The 3158-nt window shown below is 28.7% G+C and overlaps 1 pseudogene; it reads left to right on the top strand.

Moving 5' to 3' along the window:
- Positions 1–2202: 2202 nt before the first annotated feature.
- On the top strand, positions 2203–2336 carry LOC117283310 (annotated as a pseudogene).
- The last annotated feature ends 822 nt before the right edge of the window (positions 2337–3158 follow it).

Genomic DNA, 3158 nt, shown 5'->3' with positions numbered 1-3158 from the left:
AGTGAATGTACATACAAATTCTTTTACTCTGTGTATGACTTACTGGGCTTATTTTACTAAACATAACATATCTTATTTGTTGATTATATGTTTTTTACGTATAAAATAATATTGAATATCCTTAATTTTTACACAGTTTTTCTTAGCAATCAAAGGACAAAACTATAGCTTAGCTTTTGCTTGCTAAGTCTATACATCATTCTCATTCTTCCTGTGAGTTAATGATGCGAATGATTTCATTGAGAAACTAAATCGCTATTCTGCATCTGAAATATGATTAATTCACACTAGATCAAGGAGTTCAATTCCTCTGAGTGCCAACACCTATCAACTACCACTAAAAGATGCTGTACTGATCAGTGGGTGGATAGACATTAGCAGGCCTGATGGACAAAGTGGGGTAGAATGGGTCCAATACAGAATGCATTGCAACTTAGGCAAATAAACAAAGCAGGCAATGTATAATGCATTCATGATCATTTCTCTGGTATGATTCGACACAGAAAAGTGCTATTTTAAATTTAAACACTGTGTACATTGTTTCTGATACCTGGCCACCTGGCCATCTGATTCTAGAACAAAGCACAGTGTATTCTTGGCTGCCATAGCCTATAGCCCAATGATATGAGGAAGGAAAATATTCTTTAAAGACCGTGGTTTCTTGGCCTGGGACTTAGTTTAAATTAAGAACTAACCTTTTGTAAGTCCCATACATTATTAAAGCCCCTAAGGAGATGCTGACAATCCAAATAAGACAGAAAGAAAGTTGCTTTTATGTCATATTTACCCAGAGAGGCATTTGGTACTTTAATATAGAGAAATCTAAAAACACTTTTAAAAAGGCAAACAAAATAACGTAAATATTTCAAAGTCAACTTCACTAAAATATGATAATTTGATGCATATTTTCAAAATGCTTTAAAAATAAAGATTAAGTAAATGGTAATGGATTCTACTTTTCTGTAAATTATGATTTAAAACTGTTTTTGTAAATATATATGTACATTCACTTATGACACATACTAGTGTTTGAAAGTACATATGTGAAATATGATTAAAATATTAGACATCATAGCATATGTACATAGATATGTGTAATGTAGAGGTATGTTCTTATTTAATAAGATATCAAATTATTTTATCTTTTAATATTTTCCTAATAGTTATGTCATTGTCAAAATGTATTATGTATTTAACCACTTCCTAATTGTGAAAGTTTAGAATATTTAAAATGTATTCCTTTTTACACGATCCCTGTGATTGATATTAAATAATAAAATTAATATGAAATAAGTATTTTATATCATAGTTTCCTGGAAAAGTTTATCTTTAAGGTGAATTGGGTAGTTTAAGAAAAATATATGTATTTTATTTTAATACTGAATTAAATGATTTTAAAATAATAAAATTAATATGAAATAAGTATTTTATCTCATAGTTTCCTGGAAAAGTTTATCTTTAAGGTGAATTGGGTAGTTTAAAATATATGTATTTTATTTTAATACTGAATTAAATGATTTTGAACATGCAGCACAAACATTAGGTAATTATCAATAAATTAATCCATATTTTCCAATATAGCTTAATTCAAATACAGTAGAGAAGGCAAATATTCTTCATACTTCTGGAATTTCTTCTTTAGGAATTTATCAAGACAATCAAATGCATTCCAGGAATTCAAAGAAACTATCTATGCAAACGAACATGATTTTATTTTGTGCCTTATCTAGATTATAAAGCAAATTAACTTAGTGAGAAGGAACTTATTCAAATTGTTCTTGTGTGTGTGTGTGTGTGTAAAACATTTTTGACATTGCCATTTATTACCCACCTCCAATATTTGACCTTATGTATTTTCAATAAATTACATCATTTTTAAGTCCTTTTAATTAAATATACTTTTAGAAATATTAATTGGAAATTTTAAATTTTAAGAAGCTCTTAATATTAAATATTTGATACACAGTAAAAACATTCAAAACAATTTTTAGCAAAAAGATTTTAGCAGTACATACAACCAGGTAAATTATAAACTTTCTTCAATCACTGCCTCAGGCTATAGAGATGCTTAAAATTGGGGGAGATTTTTAGATTATTTTCAGACTATTTACACCTACATCCCACAGTTAGCATTCATATTCTGTTACTATCGGTTTCAAATTTCTATACATAAGTATTATGTTTTTTAAGAAATATGTTATCATCGCTTCTCGGCCTTTTGGCTAAGATCAAGTGTAGAAATATGTTATCAACATTTTGTTACTGTCTGTCTTGTGTTCTACCTCAAGGTTGCCCATGAAAGCACCAATTTCTATAATACTAAAAATGCTTTTCCATGCAGAAATATTTTCCACCATGCTAATGACTTATGTTGAAGTGTAACAAGCAGAAAACTAGACAAACTATCCATGACCAGAATCCATATGTATAAAGGCTTTCCAATTTCACATGTTCCTCAAATGACACCTGTGTAGTTGTTTATTAAAGAAAAGGTGCCTTACCAATTTAAACCCGTACACTGGATCGATTTTTCAATCTGAAATAAAATTTGCCTTAGATGAAAGCAAAATTTAAAGAAAAATAAATGAGTTCTGCATTCAGTCAGACAATATATGTATATATAAGTTTGACACAGGACTAAAGCTGTCAGCTTTCTAACTAAAGAATAGAATAATGTAAGAACAAAAGTTCCATAAGTTTATTTTTTCTTTTAGTGTTTTATATAGGTCTTCTCAATAGGAATGTTGTGAGAGACAAAGAAAGAAGTGAATACCAAAAGAAAATTTCCATTCTTCCTTGTACTATTTTAAGTATTTGGTTACAGTTGTCTCTTAAAATCCATTTACATATTTTTGAGTTTTACTAATTCTTTCAATTAGAACTGTCACATTTTTTTTCTTTACTTCAGGGAAATTTTGGAATTATATGAATTTACTTAACAAATTAAGATTACATGATTAACTAAAACTTTATAAATATGTCAAGCTGAATCACTAAGTTGAGATGCTGTTTCTTTTATCTCCAGTATTAGGGGTTCTATTCTTGTTTTAAGTTATGGAAATAGTATTCTAATATTTTCTATTTGTAAAATTGAACAACAGTCTTTAAAAAATAAAAGAAATTGGGGCCAGGGATTTAGCTCAGCAGTTCGGTGGCCT

This window comes from Fukomys damarensis, unplaced genomic scaffold (genome assembly GCF_012274545.1).
Source record: "Fukomys damarensis isolate Sample0158 unplaced genomic scaffold, DMR_v1.0_HiC HiC_scaffold_24, whole genome shotgun sequence".
NCBI classification, from domain to species: Eukaryota; Metazoa; Chordata; class Mammalia; order Rodentia; family Bathyergidae; genus Fukomys; species Fukomys damarensis.
The sequence above is the reverse complement of the archived record's forward strand: the minus strand, read 5'-3'. Positions and strand labels throughout refer to the sequence as shown.